Genomic DNA, 20,656 nt, shown 5'->3' with positions numbered 1-20,656 from the left:
TAATCCTACAAGTACAGATAAAAGAGAACAGCCTACCTAATGTTAGCATCTTACAGGAAAAGGATCAACTGCGACTCATATATTTGCTTATGCAATATTGCTGGTATTTCTTGCCACTTGAAATGTTCACAATACGATCTCAACACTTTCTTGAACAGTTTTCATGTGATATATCTGCAAGAGACATGGGAACAGCGCACTTTACAAATACCATGATGGATTGATTGAACATGATTGCTTCAGTCAACCCAACTTTTCAGCTTTTTAGAAAAAGGCAACCAAGACAAGATCATATCGTCCATCTGGAGGATGACTCACGTTCATAAACAATCAATTAAAACGTACTTGCAAAGAGATCCTGATTCTCTCTAAGTTTTTGTTGTAAATTGTGAGCAATTCAAGTAAAGAGCAACTATTTATTGTAAAAATGTATTTACCATCTTCCAGGACTGACCAGACAAACTTTATCATAACATTGAACAAGGTGGAATTGCTAGCCAAGCATTACAGAGATTTCCCTTGTGTCTTTATTTTTGGAGATAACAATTAAGACGTTCTTGAACAGCTTTTCAATTCTCTTACCTATGTCCAAAAGAAACATGCAGTCATTCTCAGAAATGTAGACTTTTGCAAACATTTCTAGTGAAACAGTCTTTGTTGTTTCAAATCAATATATGTTTTCTGAATGAAGGACCGGCAAGAAAGACATTTCTTACTTTAAATACAAGCTTTACTATTGATTTAATTATTATTCACTTCTCATACTTCTATATGTATGATAACTTTGAAAGCATTTCAAGGGGACAAAGAAATCCCAACCCACAGGTTATCGCTCTAAAATACTCGCTTTAGGAGCTTCCAGACATAACCATCTTTTCCTGATTCTTTAAAAAGCCATAAATAACAAAAAGATCATTTGGCATTCTAAACTACCAGAGAAGATAGCAACACTATTCTCGAACCCAATGCTTGGAGGAGTGTTGAATGAACTAAAATAATTGGATGGAAAGAATGGCCCGTAGAGAGAAATGTGGAAAAAAATAACCTAAATTATAATAGATCATTTGCCATCACAAAACGTCAGAACCTGTTTACAGCCCTGAGGAAATTAGTTTCACAGTCCTGCCCAGCAACATATTGAGTATAAAGGAGAAATATAGGAGACCCTTAAGATTTACTCACTTCCCCTTAAAGTAAAGAGCACCATCAGGCAAATTAAAGCAGCATATTGGAAATCTGTCAAGAGAATCAACATTGATGAAGTGGATAAGAAATGGGCCATATTACATATGATCATTGAAAAAAAGATGCGAGAAAATTCTGCCATTTAGTGAGGACATGAACATCCTCACATAGGCTGGTCATGGACTACGACATTCCATCTAATATATGGGAAATGTACCTCGAGACACCATTATGCGAGAGTCGATTCACCAACTTGCACACTAAATCCATATGTTCATAAGGAGATGGAAATAACTGAGAAGCAGCTTGTATCATTAATAACTAAAAGTGAGACCTCTGAAGCCCTAGATCCTAATGGGATGCCAATTGCAATAATGAATTAGGATCCTTAAATGTGAAACTGAACATTAAATCCAGTGTTCAAACATGTTTTGCTGCCTGACCAAATATCAGCTTCGTGGCAAAGTTGTATAATTCATCCTCTCCACAAAAAAAGAGAGTTAGAAATATCTAGCTCACTTTCGCTTGTGAGCCATTTAAGATGCAGAAGGGAAGCTCTTTGCCAAATACCTATTATTACACTTAACTAGGTAGCCCCAAATAATTTTTTGCCAAATAGGTTTCAGAGCAGGATGTCCCTTGTGAGACAACATAGTAGCATTACCTCTCCTCATAGATTAGGCATTACACTTTGGAAGATCAATTTATGTCTGATCCATGGACTACTCGTTTGTATTTGATAAAGTAAGTCACAATTATTTTAGGTCAAAGCTCTAAACTTCGGTTATGGATGTTTACCTGCTGCACTTGATTGCTGTACTACATTCTAACTCTTGGATGCAAAACAAGCTGACAGAAAAGTTGGCTGTTCTCCTAAAATGTCCATTGAAAATGACTGTTAGCAAGGCTGAATGAAAGGCGTCTTATCCCGCGCGAACTTAGCCCAATGGGCGTCAAGGCGCGTATAGCTCCATCCCTCTCCTCATTAAATATTTAAAATTTAGGTAACTATATTAAAAAACCTACGGGGTAGATTGACAAGCACTTTGCAACACATTTGCACCGCTCTTGTGTCACTTTTGTGAAGCGGCGGCGCTGTAAACCATGTGCCACGTTGCGACTTATTTACAACGTGACGCATCTAAGCAGATGTGTCATGTTGTAAAGCATGCGGTACAAAAGGGGGTGGTAATGGACAGAGCATCTGAACCAATCAAACACTCACACCCAGTCAACAGATCTGGGTGTAATCAATCACCGTTCTTTAGCCCACTCTGCCAGCCCAGTTCAGACATGGCCATATGCAAATCAGTCTGACCCTGTGCCTCATGGGAACGGTCCAGCCCGAACTGCCCAGCCATGCCTTCCCTGGACCAGAAACAAGCTTCCTAGGACCGGTTTCTGCCATTACACCCGTCTTCAGCCAGGCTTGCTTGAATCCAGTGGCAAAGTGAGCAAGGGACTCACGTCTGAGCATACCCTGCCAACTTATGGCAAACAAAGCGGTACAAAAGGGGGTGGTGATGGAGCAGATGTGTCATGTTGTAAAGCACTGCACCACTTGAAACCTGCGTCAGGTTTCTTGTGTGTGTTCCATTGCAGGATGTGCGTTCCTTCACAGGAAAGCCTCGTAAAAGTGACTCCGTGAAATCTACAAGATTTCACTGAGTCCGTTTTATGACGCTGCTGCATCAAATGCATAAGGAGTGATGCACCATGTTAAGTATGGACGGCCCAGTGCATTGCTGGAGTTGCATCGCAATTGCGATAACACCAGCAATGCACCGCCCTCACGCCGCAAGATGCGACACCCATCTGCCTATCCTTGCGCCACGGTGTGCTGCTTTGTAAATGCGATGCATCTCTGGTGGCGGAAGGGGGGAATTGTGTGTCACATTTATTCTGGTGCATCCCTGCTGATTTTGCAGAGATGTGCCAGACATTGTAAATATGTCCCTACATTTCTGCCACCAAAGCTCGGATATTGTCCCATTACTTATTTACCATACGCAGATGACCTTGTAATTCATTCAAGTCAATGAATACAACCAGATTAATGGTCTATCGGACAACATCGGTAAAACAAAAATGATCATATAGATTCATCAAAGTCCCCTTTTGCGAGTCTGTATTAGCGATTATTAAGGAATCGCTATTACAGACTCGCAAAAAGGGATGCATGTAGAATATTTTTTGCGATTTCTTCTGCTTCCCTATTTGCGATTCGCAAATTGCTAATCGCGAATAAGGATGTGATTTCCCATTCATTCCTATGGGCCTAAAGGCCCATAGGAATGAAGGACACCCTGTAGCACCCCTGAAATGCAAATGTACACAGGTGTTGCGCACACATATGTCCAAAGGACATGTGTGTGTGTAACATACAACTTAGAAAAATGCACTAAAGTGCATTTTTCTAAGTTTTCGCTATTTACCACGAAGTTACACTTCACGGTAAATAGCGGCCCCATATTGCGAATTTGCAATTTTTAAAAGGTTCATGAATTGCATTTAAGGAATCTCTAATTGAGATTCCTTAAATGCGATTCTTCGCAATTTAGCGAGTTCTGTAATTGCGATTTTTGCATTTGGGATGATGAATCCCAAATTACTAAAATAGCGCTCGCAAAGGGCCGGATTCTCAGAATCTGGCCCTTTGCGAGCCGATTTTACTTTGATGAATCTGGCCGTATATCTTTTGGGTATTGATCACAGAAATGTACATGAAAGTTAAGGCACAATATAGTAGAGGATAAACATTTAACTTCATTGCAACACATATACAAACTAAAATCAAGGCTACTATTGTAACAAAAGCCTTAAAAGATTTTCACTAGCATATGGAGGGCGCTCAATCAGGTCCACCACCACTGCTCTAAGGGCAAAATTGATTCCACTCTGGCCTAATGCCTTAATAATACAAAATGAAAGGAAGGTAAAGAAAATGAGGAACAATTTTAGTTCAAAATGATAGTCTTTTATCTAATTAAGGAAGCTCGACCCTGCATGCATTACTAAGTATTCCATCAATCCAGGCGATGCATCTGACTTGAAAAATTAATAATTTCCGTGATTGAGCACCTGTGAAATCAGATTCTTTGAGAGGCTTGGTTTATCAAGAACTGATACAGAACTCCAGGATTAACTTGCCTCTTTCTTATGACCAGATTATCACTGCCTTCCAGGTTCACAAAGAACGATCTTTTGAAAATGCCAAAATCCATCTGTAAACATGTTATCAGTGAAAGACTACAGGAGTCTTCCTGTATAAGAGAGACTTATTAAACGTATCATGCTATAAACATACAGGGTGCTTTATGGAATCCTTTTTCCTCCCAAAACAGCAGTACATTGATTCAAATCTAGAGGCAATTCCAAGACAAACATTTCTAATATTCCCTTTACTATACATCCATTTGAAAGAGTTTGGAGGTTCTTGGAATTTTGCATCCAGCACTCTTAGTTGCAGACTTTGTAACCATTCAGATGAAAACTTTGAACATGTTATCCGTCTCAGTTCTGTCTTCAACAATATTTGCAGGAAATATTTTCTACCTTCTTTTAGGAACTGATCACTTTGTACCTTACAGAAGGCTACTTCAATGTGCTTTTTGACACAATCATGTCTTTATCTGAAAACCCACCAACCCATGCAGCAGTTTACACAACAGACTGATGCAGACATTCACACAGTTTAGCCAATGACGCATGCATTCAGTAAGACACATTTAATCACTCACTTATACAGTCAGTCACGCATCTACTAAATTCTCCATCCAAACACTTATACTTATAAAACATATTTAGGGGTGTGGCCAAGATGGCGACGGAGTAGGACGTGTCTCTGTGTCCCTCCAGCACCACGAGTTTACAAGCATTGTATAGCTCCCTCCTAGATGCCGCATTCACGAGTGTTTCGTCCCCGCCTGGTGTCCCGTTGCTGCAGGGAGGCGGCTGGCCGTTCTTTTGCGCCTGCTGACCCGGAATTCGCCGCGGCTGGCAGTCGGGCCTGTGACGCTACTGAGCCCGGGCACCGGTGTGGGCCTTGTCGGCGGGAGTCCCCGTGTCGGAAGGGGCAACGAGGGGGAAGAGCTGCCAGGACGGGGGCCAACAGGGCTGGAGTCTTGGGATCCTGTGGAAGGAAGGTGACAGCGCCGGCTGTGCAACGGCAGTGATCGCGGACCCCCGTAAGTGTGTAGAAGGTGCCAGGGGCTGGATCACAAAGAAGGGGCAGCACCGCCCACCTGAGGCCGAGGCTTTTAGGCCTGTGTGGACCACGCAATCTACCACAGCTCGTGGGCCCCCCGTACTGTTGTGACTGTGCTGGATGAGGGAAGGGCTGCCGGAGCGCGGTGTCGGCGGTAGATCAAAGAGCGGACGATCCCCCTAGTGACGTCCCTGGGGAATGACGAGTTCTGGGCCTGTGGAGACCGTTCACCTTGAAGGAGCCCGTAGTCCCTGCACATCGCAGCTACGGGTCTTGGACATGAGAGGGTCTGCCAGAGTGCGGTGGGGCCCGGAGGATGAGTCTGGTGAGGCCTCGGACGTGGGGTGGAGTTATTGCTGGTCAGTGGCAGTGAAGAACCTGCGTTGGACTGTGTTGCGGCATAGTGTGGCCTGACTTGCGGCCTAGTGTGGCCTTGCCTTGGAGGAAGCACTCCGGCTTCACCGGCCCTGAAAACAGGCAGCAGTGGTAAGGGCACATGAAGGTGGTGGGGCCCGGTGGTCAGTTGGACTGAAGAGGAAGCGTAGGATGCGGACGAGCGCAGCGGGCACGCCGATTGCGCGCCGAAGGCGCGCTTAAGGCAAGCTCGTCTGCGCTCGTCCGCGACGAGGACGCGCCTAGCGCCACAAACCCTGCCCTACACAGTCCGCCTTCCCCCTGCTACACTCGGGATGCACTGCTTAATCTTCAAGGGTATGCGCACGAAGGTAAGCTCACCTTTGAAGAGACTGCTTCTCCATTAACTGACTTCACCCACAAGGACCTTATTGCAGGGGGCCTCCTGAACGTCAGATCTTTACCGAAGCATGCCACTGAAATCAACCTCCTTATAGACTCACACCATCTGGATGTACTCTTCCTAACCGAGACTTGGACACATGCAAATTGTGAGACCGACTTAGCAGCTGCTTGCCCGCTAAACTTTAATATTCTTCATCTCCCCAGACCTAAAGGCCGCGGTGGCGGAGTCGGCGTCATCTTCCGAGCCTCGTGGCAAATAAACACCTTAGACATAGATCCTGCACCCGGTATCGAGCTCTTTGGTCTGACCATAAACTGCCACCAAGGAGCCACCTTTACGGTGATTATCTGCTACCGTCCACCTGGGGCCTTTTCTCTCTCGCAACAGCAAGCACTCCTCACGACTATCACCAACATGGCAACCTCGCATAATAAACTTATACTTCTAGGAGATTTTAATCTCTGGCCAAACGGCAGCCTAGACACAGGTCTAGACAATCTTTTGCTGTCCTGTGACAGTGTGGGGCTTCACCAGCTGATAAAGGACCCCACTCACTCCGCAGGCAACCGGCTTGACCTTATCTTCTCGAGCCCGGGTCTAACTCAAGTAGGCGACATTCTACCCATGAGCTGGACAGACCATTCGCTCATCAAACTGTTCATCAATAACGCCACTACAAGTAAGCCCAAAAATCACTCGCCACCACAATTCTCTTATCGGAACTGGAAAGCTTTAGAAAAACTTAGCATTTCCACTAAAGTCTTCGAGGTGGAGGAAAGTTTCTCCCCCACCAGCTCGGTGGAAGACAATTACAGATCCCTTAGCTCGAGAATCACCTCCATTGCGGACTCTGTCGCCCCTCTTAAACTTTGTAAACCTAAAGGTAGAACACCTGCTCCCTGGTACAATGACTCTCTGAAAACCCTCAAATCAGCCTGTAAACAGGCTGAGAGAAAGTGGAGACACGGATACTGCAATGACAATAAAATCCTCTGGAAAAAGTCACTCCGTGACTACAAAGCCGCCATCGCAGAGAGCAAAGCAAAGTACTACTGCTCCACTATAGCCAATGCGGCCAACAGTCCAAAAAGTATATTTCAGATCCTGGACAACATCTTACATCCTGACTGCGTCAAAAACCCCATTTCCCCATCTCAGTCCCTTTGTGATAGCCTTGCTCAGTTTTTCACTGACAAAATTGAGACCATCATCAATAACCTGGCATCGCCCTCGTCACATGCTCATCCCGCCCCTCCCGAAGTCTGCCCTACCATTCCTAACTCTCTCAGGTCAGCCTGCCCTCCTACGAACAGACTACTGGCTTTTCCCCTTATCTCTCAAGCAGAGTTTGAAAAAGTAGCACAGGGCATCACCTCGGGATCCCCCCTTGATCCCCTGCCTCCGAAAATCTGGAAAGCATGTGGGCACGAACTATTTCACACACTCCGGATGATCTGTAATCAATCCCTTAGCTGCGGCTTCGTCCCCCGTCCCTGGAAGCAAGCACTGATCACACCGTTACTAAAGAAACCAACGCTAAACCCAGAATGTTTGTCCAACTTCCGCCCCATATCACTCCTGCCTTTTCCGGTGAAGGTGCTTGAACGTTGGATCAGTAAATGCCTCTCAACCCACCTCGAGCAACACCACATTCTGGACGAATTCCAATTTGGTTTTCGCCCAGCCCATGGCACTGAAACTGCTGTGCTTACTGCCATGGAGGAGCTTCGAATGCGCGCAGACAGGGGCCAAGCCGTGTCCCTGATTTTATTAGACCTGTCTGCCGCATTCGATACTGTTAATCATGGGATTCTGCTCGAGCGGTTGAGAGAGGCAGGGATCGACGGCACGGCCCTGATCTGCTTTCACTCCTACCTCAGCGACAGAAAACAGGCCGTATCCCTCCCCCCTTTCCAATCGGTCTTTTCCCCTGTCCCTCACGGTGTTCCCCAGGGTTCCTCTATCAGTCCGATTCTTTTTAATGTTTACTTGAAACCACTGGTCACGTTAATTAAATCACATAACATGACCACAGTAAACTATGCGGACAACACCCAGCTCCTCTTCTCTTGGGAAGGCGAAGATTCCATTTCCTTGCAAGCCTTCCATGAGTGTCTAAGAGATACCGCGAGCTGGTTGCACCGGAACTCCCTTCAGTTCAACGCCTCGAAAACCGAGGTACTGTTCTGCCCTGCGAGTCGTATACCCCGCCCTCTGCCCGCAGAGTTCTGGCCCCCGGAAAACTCTAACAACCCACCACCTGTTACCAGTGTTCGCAACCTGGGCGTCATGCTAAACCACCAACTGAGCATGGAAACGCAGGTCTCAAGAACAGTCGCTACCTGCTCTGGCCTTATGCGCTCACTGCGCAAGGTCTTGCCCTTGCTACCCTCCTCCGCCAGAGCCTTAGTAGTCAGGTGTACCATTCTTAGTCGCCTCGACTACTGTAATGCCCTGCTGCTAGAATCTCCTGCGACACTACTGGACAGACTCCAACTAGTCCAGTCGGCAGCAGCCAAACTGGCTCTTGGCTGGACCAGGAGATCCTCGGCCACCGCCGCACTGGCCGAGCTGCACTGGCTGCCTCTGAAGAAACGCATCGCCTTCAAGGCTCTTTGCCTGGTCTTTAAGGCACTACATGGCGCAGGACCCAGACCTCTTCAACGTCTGTTCTCCTGGTACACTCCCACCAGAACACTCAGGTCCACAACTGCCGGCCTTGTGAGAGTGCCCAGGTGTAAGAAGGCCAGGATGGGGGGAAGATCGTTCAGAGTAGCCGCAGCCAAGCTGTGGAACAGTCTGCCTGTCGATATTCGCCAAATCTCCCATCTTCTCCCCTTTAGGAAACGAATCAAAACATGGCTCTTTCCTCTACCTCTTTAAACCAGCTAGCCACAGTTCATTTCCCCCCGGCAATAAACCCCAGGAGTAGCTACTAGCGCCAGGATACCTGCCAGGTGACAGCCGCGCTCTATAAATATTTTAAATAAATAAATAAATAAATGCCAGGGTGAAAATGCCCGCTTGTGGGGTCCGCAGCTAGTCCGACCCCCGATGCTGACAACAGGCGTGCGGTACCCGTAGGGAAGCGGCCCGTAGTGGGGAGATCCACTTGGAGAAGTACCGGGAGCGCGGTGGGAGCGTCGAGGGCCGTGCAGTAGTAGAGGGCGCAACACAGCGCTCGTATGGTGCGAGTGGCGGCAGGAAGAGGGTCACTATCGGACAACCCTGGACTATGTCAGTACAGGGCCACCCCAGGAGGAAGTGGGGGCATTGGACGGACGTAGTGACCCTCCTCAAGAAATAGCTTTGGGGTGCGTCCCGGCAATCATGGCATCCAACAGGATGAAAAATTATAAGCCTGGGAAAGATGGGATCCCGAAAGGAGCAGCGCAGTCCGCCTCGCCTATCCCTGACAAATCCCCCAAAAAGGGTGAGAATGAAGAACCCCCAACCAAGGCCTTAATGATTGAACTCTTCGCGGCCATTAAAAAAGACATATCGGAGGGGGGCGGAGCTAGCCGGCGTCGATGGCGGACGCGTGAGCTCTCGGCTCCTCGCCTAAGCCCCTAAAATATCCTGATAAACTATCCTGATACATGCCGACATAGCTGTGTTCGGTACCTGGTGATCCCTGGTTCCCCCCGACCCGATTGAGTGGACCAGAGCGACCGATAGCTGCGTGAAACGACCCGAACAAGATCGGCGAAGGAGAAAGCGGCGGACCAGGCCTGAAGCCGCGACCTGCCCTGCGGAGCGGGCCGCACGACGTCACCTGACGTGCGGCCTCGAGCGCCGGTGGAGGCGGGGAGAGCGGGGCTGCGCGCGGAGCGCCGACAATCGGACACGCGGGAGGCCCCCACAGACACTCTGTACCACCCCAGAGCTAACGCAACGCCACCCCCTCTCAGCCACACCTCGACGGAGCGGAACGAGCTCAGTATCGGACGAACTACGAGGGCTTGGTAGCCGCGCCGACCGCGTGTTCACCCCGGCTCACCTGGGAGCCCACGCACTGCGGCATTACCGCTGCAAGGACACTGCCATTAGCACGCCCGTAGGAGCCAGCACAGACCTTTGCGGCCGGCGGGGCCAGCACAAGAAGTACGCCGGAGACTGCACCCGCGCCATAGCCGCCATTTTTGGCCTACCAGCACTACCCTTGCGGCCCTGCCTAGACGACGACGAGGAGGTTTCTTAACGTCAGAACCCCCCCCTTGTATTGGGGGATCATCATGGGGAAACATGATACAACGCAGGCCAAACTTTCGTTTGACCGCCGGAGGCCGAAGGGGTCGGAGCCTCCGGCGCCGGAAGCTTCCCCGTAAGGGGCCGCTGCGTCAACGGCACCTGCAGACCTTCGGGACCTGCTAGCGGCGATGGAGAAGGGCATCCAGAACAGCATTGAGGCAGTGGGCTCCAAGATAGACGCCTTGTCCTACCGCATGGACCGCATGGCGGAACGAGTGGACAAGCACGCGGAGCGCCTAGATATGGCGGAACGGCGCCTCACGGAGGCAGAGGAGGCACAGACCGAGTGGGACAAAGACCGTCGGCAATTCGGCAGACTGCTCCAAGTGATCCGTGACAAGGCCGAGGACTTAGAAGCGCGCTCCCGCAGATCGAACATTCGTATAACGGGAGTGGCGGAATCGACCCGGACGGGCAAGATGGAGCTCTACGTAGAAAACTTGCTGAAAGTGCTGCTTGGGGAGGAGGCCTTCTCCCCAATGTTCATCGTGGAGAGGGCGCATCGCACTTTGGGCCCTCAACCTCAACCTGGCTTGCCTCCCCGACCCATCATAGCAAAGCTCCTGAACTACAGGGACAGGGACACGGCCTTGCGGCTGGCTAGGGAAAAAGGACAGCTCCAGATGGAAGGCATGAACATATCGCTGTATCCAGACTTCACGGCCAAAGTGCAGGAGGAGCGCCGCCAGTTCATTCCGCATAAGAAACAGCTCCGAGAGCTGGGACTTGACTATGCGATGCTATACCCGGCCAAACTGAGGATTAACACTGGCGGGAAATCGTACTTCTTCACGGACCCTAAGGAACTACAGAAGTCGCTGAAAACATAGGCCAAAGATCGCAAAGAACACCGACAGCAGCACGGAGAAGATTCGGGGGAAGCATCGACCTTGGAGGAACAGGAGTGAAACGGTGCACCCAGTACTTATTGCAACTCTCTGCGAGAGACAACGTCGGACGTGCTGCCATATGTAAAATGTGAGTCTCCATACTGTGTGTTGCAACCCGAACTCATTTTGAGATACTTGCTAGGAGACGGGAGGAGTACCCACGCAGCGGTTCGTGCTGCCTGGTTGTTGCTGGAACAGACTACAAATGCCGGTGAGGCGTTCAACGTACTGTAATCAGGGACGGGTTGGGGGCAGGGGGGAATTGGGTGAACTCAGTGTAAGGCATTGAAACGCTTAGGGGCTAGGCGGAGGTGCGGAACTGGAGACAAACTTTGAAACCGTTAGTGGTTCTATGCAGTCTTGGCACGCTTTGCCCCTGTGCTTTTGGTTGAGACACTCCCCAGGGAGTTGGGACTTGTACTGCCCGCTACTTTGGGGTTCTTGAGTTGATGGGGGTTTGTGGGGGGCTCAGTCTGGCCGGGTTGGGGGTGGTCAGCTGTGGGTGGGGAGGGGACAGGGGGGAGGGTGGCGGAACTCGGGTTGGGGGGTTCGTTACTGTTTGGAAGTTGAGGGGTCCGTGGTTTGCTATGAGAATCTGGCTTGGAGTGAGTGCACGTGAGTGGGGTGCCTGTCTGTTCGCCTTGGACACTGATGCCCTGTTTAGGGGCATGACACCTGCCGATGGCGTCACTGGGGCGCACGGTGATTTGCGATGTCTGCTGCTGTAATGTCTGAGCACCCGCAGGCCCGACGCACGCTAACCCTGCTGACCTGGAATGTGCGAGGGCTAAACGACCACCGTAAACTGAGGAAGGTTATGAGCTTTCTCCACAGACACCATGTGGATGTGGCCCTGCTGCAAGAAACACACCTGCCTATCCACAGTAAGATGTTGCAGGCTAGAGGGTTGGCAGGAAATATAGTGGCGGCTGGTTTCACCACTCACGCCCGTGGCGTGATTACTTGGGTTAACCCCTCCTCTAGATTGAAACTGACCCCGATATATGTGGACACAGAGGGTAGATATGTAGTGGCTAGATGCGCGGGGAGGGGGCTGGACCTGCTATTGGTAAACGTCTATGGCCCTAACCATGATAGTCCGGAGTTTTATGCAGCCCTGTCGGCCACTTGTAGGACACACACACACACCCAAATGCTATGGGGGGGGGGACTTCAACTTTGTATTTGACCCTGACAGGGATCGTTCCGCGGGCCCTGCACGAAGGCCAGTGGCGTCGGCTGTCTATATGAGAGCGGAAATGACAAAACTGGACCTAGTGGATGTCTGGCGGGAAAAACACCCTATGCAGGGCGGATTCACGCATTACTCAGCATATCACAACATACACACTAGGATAGACTACTGGCTAGTCTCCTCCTCAGTGCTTGGCGGCATCAGCTCGTGTACAGTTCTCCCGCGCACGCTATCGGATCATTCCCCGGTCCTGATCAATCTCTCCACCGATAGGAAGGGGATCCCGCCTTACACTTGGCGTTTCCCGCCCTATGCGCTACTAGACGACGCCTTCCAAGGGGAGATGGCGGAAGATATAGAAAGCTACTTCGCCACCAATATTAACTCGGTAGATAGCTTCTTCACTGTGTGGGAGGCCTTCAAAGTGTTCATCAGAGGAATGGCCATGTCCAAACACTCCAGCGTCCTGCGCTCCATTAGGAGGGACCTCTCCGACCTGGAAAACAAGATGGCGGCCCTGGAGAGGGAACAGCTAGCGGACTCTGGAGGCGAGGCGGGACAAGCGCTCACGCCCCTGCTGGCGGAATACAACGCGCTTGCGGACAGAGAAGTCCTCTACATGGGAAAGTACGCCACAGCCTGAGATTATGGGGAGGGGGAGAGGCCGGGGGCTCTGCTGGCCCGTATGGTCAAGGGCTCCCGGAGACCCTTGGTGATAGAAGAACTGCAGACCCCGGAGGGTGACAGGGTAGTTGAGGAAGACCGGATACTGGAGACGTTCCGACGCTATTACACAGAACTCTACCGTTCCAAGGCGGGGGGTGCGGAAACCGAAATTGACGAATACTTGGACTATATCTCGATGCCGTTCCTTAAGAACTCAGATAGGGAATTTCTAATGGCCCCCTTCCACGAAGACGAGATTCTGGATGCACTGGGAGGCATGCGGTCGGGGAGCGCCCCAGGCTCTGACGGTCTCACGGTAGGCTTTTACAAAGCATTTAAAGATCTATTGCTCCCACATCTGATCGCCCTCTTTGATACCATTTGCGAGGATGGAGAAATGCCACCCTCTATGCGGGAAGCCTTGCTGGTTACGGTCCCGAAACCGGGGAAGCCTCCGGATCTCTGTGGATCGTACCGGCCACTCAGCTTGCTGAACGTAGACGCGAAGCTATATGCAAAGGTGCTGGCCAACAGGCTAGCTCTACTAGTCCCGGACCTGGTGGCGCCGGAGCAATCGGGCTTCGTACCGAGCCGGAACCTGACTTATAACATCCGCACAGTACTGGGAACGATACAGCATGTTAAGCAGGAGAATCCCGCGTTGGCGATTTTCCTGGATATGGAAAAGGCGTTCGACTCCGTCGAATGGCCGTTTATGATCAGGGTATTGCGAAAATTAGGATTGGGAGAGCCGTTTTTGCAGAGAGTGGGGGCACTTTACCACCACCCTTCGGCCCGTCTGTGCCTGGGTGACAGGGTTTCGGACCCGATACACATCGGTAGAGGTACCCGACAGGGATGCCCCTTGTCCCCCCTGCTGTATGCGCTGGTGGCGGAACCCCTAGCATGTGCCATGTGAGAATACCATAGCCTGGAAGGTGTCAGCTTCCCCACCTATAAGATTGGCATCTCAACATATGCAGACGACACCTTACTGTATGTCCGGGACCCAGAAACCAATTTGTCGTCGATACTCAGGGAAGTGGTACGATTTGGAGCACTGTCTGGACTCAGGGTGAACTGGGACAAGTCCATTGCTTTCCCCCTTACCCCAGTCACGAGGCCGTTTGAGATGGAGTATCCCCTACAGTGGACTGACGACTCTGTGCGATACCTGGGCATCCGTCTACACACGGACCCTGAGATCCTGATCCGAGACAACTACGGGGTCGCATTTAACAAACTGGTGGACGATGTGGATGCCTGGATCAGACTCCCCCTCTCCTTGTTGGGCAGAATTGCCCTCATGAAAATGATAGTGCTTCCCCGGTTCCTCTTCCTTTTTGTTAACGTTCCGGTGGTTCTGTCGAGAATATTCTTTAAGCGATTAACTCAGGTCCTAGCCAGGCTCGCCTGGGGCGGAAAGCAACCTCGTGTCAAATGGGCGACACTGATACTCCCATGCGAATTGGGGGGACTGGGAGCGCCGGACTTAGAGCGCTACTATCGAGTGGCACAGGCAATACACTTACATTTATGGATCCATGGAGATGCACGTACTCCACATCTCCTCCTAGAGCGGCTGTTCGCTGACCCACTTCCCCTGCCGGCCACGATCTGTCTTCCGTCGGACCGAGCGGTCGGACAGATGGACTCGCTCAAGGCGACCAACCATGCGTGGCACGCACTGCTGAGAGAACGGGGATGTGACTTGCTGTACTCCCCACAGATGCCGGTGGCCTGGGCCCTGTGGCTTGACCCGCTCAATGAGAAGGGGGTGACAGAGGCCCTAAAAGCTCTTGGCGTACAAACTATGGAGGACTTGTTCTTGGACGGTACACTGAAAACCTGGGAACAACTCCCCCCTATCACCCCAGCTCCCTCGCTGCTACAGAGGTTCCAGTATCACAGGATCCGGTCAGCCTGCAGAGACGTACTGGGCCCCACGCTACAGGAACCTGAGGAGGTCCCTAAATTGACATATATAATCAAAACTAAAACTCCTGCAAAATTGGTCTCTATGGTCAACAAGCTCGGACCATCGTACCAGAAGTTACCCACTTCTGCCCCTAGGGCGGCGTGGGAATCGGATCTCCAAGCCCCCATCGATGACGCCATGTGGCGCTACTGTTGCGCCAACACCCGTAGAGTTTCTCTCAACGGCAGGCATCGCTTGGTGCATTTTAAATTTCTGCAGAGAGTATACTATACCCCTGAGCGACTTCACCGCTATGGCCTACGTGGCTCTTCAGAGTGTGAGCGCTGTCGGGCCCGAATGGCTGATTTCTTTCATTTGGCGTGGTTGTGCCCGGGGGTGAGCTCCTTCTGGGAGGAGGTCTTTGCGGAGCTGGAAAGGATTTTGGGGGAGCCACTGCTGAGATCTCCATCGCTCGCACTGTTGGGCTTCTCCAAGCCGCTGGCCCCTTCGTTGCGTAGGTTAGTGGATGTAGCGCTGCTGTTGGCTAGAAGGGTGGTGGCAACGTGCTGGATGCGCAGACCACTCCCCACCAAGGCGAGATGGCTCAGGGATCTCCAATACTGCTGCACTCAGACGGAATTGTACAGCGAGCTGCTGCCGCCCAAGAGCAGGCCGAAGTCCTTCTGGGACCTATACAAGGATCACCTACTAAAGGGGGAGGGGGACGACACTGACACGTCGGAGGTAGAAGAACTGCAGGCCGAGGAGTTAGAGAATGCTATGGAACTGTGGCAATTGCCGCAGGAGGGGCTTTAAAGCTTTTCTTGGGGGAGGTGGGACCAGGGAGGGTGTAGACGGTTCACGGGGAGGGTGGGTCGGGTGCGACACGAATTACTAGACGGTTCAGGCGGGGGTTGGGTGCAGCACACTCTTAGTGCATACGTGACATCACTTACATAGGAAGCGTTACAGAGACTCCATCACAGTACTCAATAGCAAACGGGGAGGGCACTGGGGTTGTTCAGGGGTAGTTCCTTTTTTTGTTTTATCTTTCCCACTTTTTCCTGCCCTTTCCTGGTTGTTGCAAGACCGCTCTACTCTATTTGCAATGTGTGAATGCCGACTGTTTCGATGCTCAGCTGAGGCCTTACAGTGCACGATAAGACTGTCGTATATTGATTTGTTCCATCACCTTGCGCCGCCGGGCCTCCGGGATGCCGGCACTCAGGCTGTGTATAATGTTCTGCAGACCTGCCCACTGGGCGTCCACAAAGTTTTGTGCACTGTACAGTTGAACCGCAATGTCTATTTATGCTGACGGTTGGCGATGCTCACAATAAAGGTCTTTTCAAAAAAAAAAAAAGACATATCGGAGCTGCGCTCACAACTGGCCTCGGACCTGCACGAAGTGAGGAGAGATGTGGACGGTGTGGGGGAACGGGTCGCGACGCTGGAAGAACACGACATGGGAACAGCCGAGGATATTTACCGTCTTCAACAAGATGTGATTCTTCTGATGGAGCAAAACCTTGACCTGTAGGCCCATACCGAGTACTTGGAGAATAGGTCACGTCGCAACAATATCTGCATTCGCTCAGTGCCCTGGAAAAGAGAGGGGGCGGACTTGAGGGAGTACGTCGAGGCGCTATTCAAGCACATCCTTAGGGAGGAGGGCATCCAGAGCATACGAATGGACCGAGTGCACCTGGTTGGATTGCTGCGAGGACCCCAAGCACCACCCCCCAACATTCTGGTGTGTGTACATGATTTCCAGCTTAAGGAAAGGATCCTTAGGAAAGCACGAGATCTGGCTACCCTCCAATTTCGGGATCATCGCGCCCTACTGTATAAGGATTTAGCGGCTTCTACACTGCAAAAGCACAGGGACTTTAAGCCCGTTACCACATACCTATAGGAGCAAAAAGTGCCCTATTTTTGGGGGCACCCCTTCCTTCTCATCTTCTGTTGGCAGAACAAGTTGGTTCAGGTGCGTTCGTTGGAGGTGGCAATGGATCTCCTGGGCTTGGAGCGCCAGGACCCGGGGTCCAGGGACAGCGGCTCAACTGGCAGGCGACGACGGCGCTCTGCAGAGTGGCAAAGAGTGGGTAAGCCCATGAAGGTGGGGGGACCGGACCTGTCGGCAAGGATGCAAGAGCAGGGCGTAGTGGTCGCTTCTGTGGCCCATGTCACTGACGCAGCAACAGATCATGGTGAGGCGGCCTCATGAAACCGATAGGGACTTCTGCAGGCGCCGGAGGGGGCCACCACTATGAGGTAACACTTGTGCTTTCTCTCCATGATCGTGAGGGTGCCCAACAACACAAACTGGAAGAAAAGTGACTGGTGCCATGTCCCCCTGTCCTTAAGACTTCTCCTTTTTTGTTCTGAGCACTGTGTTTTTCTTCAAGGGGTGTTGGGGGGGTGGGAGGGGTGGGTTAGGATGGGTAGTGGTGGTAGCAGGGACATGCTCGTAGATCGGATCCAGGGGTACTTACGAGCGGGGTGGGTTGGCAGAGGGGAGGTGGGGCGTTCAGGGCGGGGAGGTTCTGCGAAGCGGGTTGGTCCTGACATGAGCGGGTGGTTGCATGCTACACTTGGGTCCTGGCGGGGAGCTGGGGGTGGGAGACTCGTTACCTCGGCCGCTCACCATGGTGGACTGGGGCAGACGGCCTTTGCGGAGCTGTATCGTAGGAACTTCCAATGCTGCCTCTAACCTTAGGAACATGGAATGTTCAAGGGCTGAATTCTCCCCAGAAGCGCCAAAAGGTCTGGAAATATATCATTGATCTTCATTCAAATATTGTGGGCCTTCAGGAGACTCATCTGGCTAAAACGGAGGACTCACGCCTTAAGCACAAAATGTTTCCATTAATCTATAGATCCTCTGCCGCCACGAAACAGAGGGGGGTGGCCCTTATGTTCCGCTCGACCCTACAATTCCAACCCCTGGGGGTACAAAATGATAGGGAGGGTCGCAGGATCATGGTTAAGGGCCTCTTGCGGGGTAGACTCTGCACATTTCTTGTACTGTACGCACCTAACACTGGGCAAAATGCCTTTTTACATAACCTGCTGAGGACCGCTGTTGATTTTGTGGAGGGGCCGCTGCTCGTCATGGGGGACTTAAATTTGGTGTGGCAGAAAGACATAGATAGTACGCAATCACAGAGGTCAGACATAGGCACGTTCTCCCCCAACACGCAACAACAGATTTCTGACGGGCCTTTTTGATGCTTGGCGCTTCCTATACCCCCAGTCCAGAGATTTCACCTTCTTCTCCCACGTCCACCGCTCCTATTCCCGAATTGACAACTTCTTCCTGAGCCTGTCCCTTTGGGGGGATCTCCGGGAGTCCAAGATCTTCCCACTATCTGTTTCTGATCACAGCCTACTCGCAGTGGGTCTCCAGTGGGGGGTGAAGAGTAAGGATAGTTCCAGGTGGTACTTCCCAGCTTCCCTGGTTCGGGGCAAACCCTCTTGTACCAAATTGCGAGGCCTTATCACTGAGTTTTTTGCACTCAATGATCCAGGGGACACCTCGGTCTTCACCACATGGGATGCCTTCAAGGCGTGCCTTCGTGGGCATTGCATAGCACTGAACGCTGCTATTAACCGGCAGCGCGGTCGGGAGCGAGAGCAACTAGAGGAGGAGCTCTCCTCCTTAGAAAAGGCGCATTAGGAGAACCCCTCCAGATTGGGACTAAGGCAGCTGACGGCTGTCAGTGGTAAACTCCGAGCCCACTATAATAATAGAGCCGAATATACCTTGCTAAAACTGCGACGCCTCTCTTATTCCCAGGGCAACAAGGTGGGGAGACACCTTGCCAGGCAGCTATGGGACAAAAGGGAGCAGGAGTACGTAGGGGGAATTCAAAATGCACAGGGAGGAGTGACACATCAAGACGAGGCAACAGCAGAGCTATTTGGGGCCTTCTACAAGACCCTTCATACAGGGGATCACCTAGACGCTACCGCTCAAGCCAAATATCTACAAGGACTAACACTGTCCCAGGTCTCAGCGGAATGGAATGAGGCTCTCTCTGCCCCCTTCTCCAGGAAAGACATGCTGGCTGCCATTAAAGCTCTAAAACCCCACAATGCTCTGGGGGCAGATGGGTATACGGCCATCTTCTATAAAACCTTTGCCTCTGAACTATGCCCATACCTAGTCCAGCTGTTTAACGGCATGGAGGAAGAGGGCGAGACCTCCCGCACAATGGCAGAGGCGCTAATATCCATCATTCCCAAACCCGGTAAAGACCCTAGTAAGTGCACTTCATATAGGCCGATTGCCCTCCTGAATTTAGATACGAAGCTCTACTCCTCCATCATCGCCCAGAAGCTCAATGACCTGATGCCGGCCCTCATAGACCCAGATCAGTCAGGGTTCATCAAAGGGCGCCAGACCCATGATAACACAAGGCGGGTGATACACCTAATTGACAAAGCCAATAAGTTTAAAATTCCAGCGGTTCTGGTGGGCCTGGATGCTGGGAAAGCGTGTGACAGGGTGGACTGGGGATTCCTGTTCCGCACGCAAGCCGCCTTCGGCTTCTCATTCAAATTTTTAACAATGATTCAGGCAAATTACCTCTCCCCCCGATCCCGGGTAGCAGTGAATGGTCAGTTATCTCCCTTTTTTGAGCACTCCGGGGGCACAAGGCAGGGATGTCCTCTGTTGCCGCTGCTTTTTGCCCTTAGCATTGAACCACTGGCAATAGCGGTGAGAGCAAACCCCGACATCCGTGGACTGCCTTTCACTGGGGAGTCCCACAAGATTACTCTCTTTGCGGACGATGTACTCCTCTCCCTCTCTGATCCGGCCCACTCTCTTCCCTATGTGCAAGCCACACTGGAGCGCTATGAAGCGGTGGCGGGGTTCAAAATTAACTCCAACAAATCTCATGTCCTCAACCTCACGATCCCCCAGTTGGAACTTCCCCATCTTAAGTCGCTAACTCCTCTACCGTTGACAGATTCCTCTATTCAATACCTGGGGATTCACCTGACCCCCACGCTGGGGAAACTGTATTCTGCTAACTTCCCTCCACTGCTTGCTAGGATCCAGTCTGACCTGGCCCGATGGAAACCCATGTTAATTTCCTGGCTCAGGAGGATCCACTCGATTAAAATGACCCTCCTCCCCAAGCTGCTCCTATACCTGTTCCAGGCCCTTCCTATAGATCTTGATGGAGAATTCTTCAGGCGAGTGAAGTCCATGATGCTGCGCCTTGTCTGGCAGGGAGGCCGGGCACGCTTCTCCTTCGCCGTCCTTCGCAAACCAAGGAAAGAGGGAGGTGTGGGGATGCCTAACATTCATTTGTATTATAAAGCTGCACAACTCCGTATACTAGTTGAGTGGTCACAATAAGAATCAGAAAAACACTGGCTACATATGGATAGGAGCGTGGCTGGGAGAACGATTTGAGACTTGGTGTGGCGGCCTAAGTGCGATAGACCCAAGAATGCATATGTCAGTACCCCTACTAGCACCACCCTGAAGGTTTCGGACTCTGTCTCTAAAGATGACAGGTGGACCCCCTTCAAGCCCATACACTTCAACCCCGCTTCACCCTGGCGTCAC

This window comes from Lissotriton vulgaris, chromosome 11, assembly GCF_964263255.1.
Source record: "Lissotriton vulgaris chromosome 11, aLisVul1.2, whole genome shotgun sequence".
NCBI lineage: Eukaryota > Metazoa > Chordata > Amphibia > Caudata > Salamandridae > Lissotriton > Lissotriton vulgaris.
The sequence above is the reverse complement of the archived record's forward strand: the minus strand, read 5'-3'. Positions refer to the sequence as shown.